At 72.5% G+C, this 483-nt stretch overlaps 1 protein-coding gene across 1 annotated transcript in view; it reads left to right on the top strand.

Moving 5' to 3' along the window:
* Positions 1–483, top strand: part of ZBED1 (zinc finger BED-type containing 1) — a 17200-nt gene continuing 16717 nt past the window's right edge. Inside the window, exon 1 of the mRNA XM_019525040.1 lies at positions 1–35. The gene's annotated coding sequence lies outside the window, so the exon portion shown is untranslated. The remainder of the gene's footprint in view (positions 36–483) is intronic.

The following is a 483-nucleotide window of genomic DNA, read 5'->3' as shown; positions in this document are numbered from 1 at the left end:
CCAGCTGCTCCGCCCGCGTCGCGCCGCCGCGCCAGGTGAGAGCGCCGCCGGGGCCGGGCCGAGGGAGGGAGTGAGGGAGGCAGGGGGCATGGCTCGGCCCTGACCTTGGCCGAGGTCCCGAGCCCGGGGGGAGCTCCTCCCTCCGCAGCCCCGGGGTGCCTGCGCCCTGCGCTGCTGCCGCCGCCTCGGGGTGGGGGGCAGATCCAGGCAGCCGTGGCCCTGTCGTGGCAAGAGTGGGGCTGTGCGCCTCCAGCCCCTGTCACAAACCGAGCGCCCTGGCTTGGCTCCTGACTCTGCCGGCGGATCTCTTGCACCCCTCCTTGGGGCTCAGGGCATGGAGGAGGGCTGTGCAGTGCTTGGGGGTGCTGTGGGGAAGGAGCTGGTGAGAAACCCCTGATGCCTTGTGCCCTCTCCCGCAAGTTGCTCTTCCCTTCCCTGCCTTTCTGGCCTTGCCCCACGCCTGCCTGACCTGCCGCTCCCAGC

The sequence above is a fragment of the Gavialis gangeticus genome, unplaced genomic scaffold (assembly GCF_001723915.1).
Source record: "Gavialis gangeticus isolate Ggan-Ray unplaced genomic scaffold, GavGan_comp1, whole genome shotgun sequence".
Classification (NCBI taxonomy): Eukaryota; Metazoa; Chordata; order Crocodylia; family Gavialidae; genus Gavialis; species Gavialis gangeticus.
The sequence above is the reverse complement of the archived record's forward strand: the minus strand, read 5'-3'. Positions and strand labels throughout refer to the sequence as shown.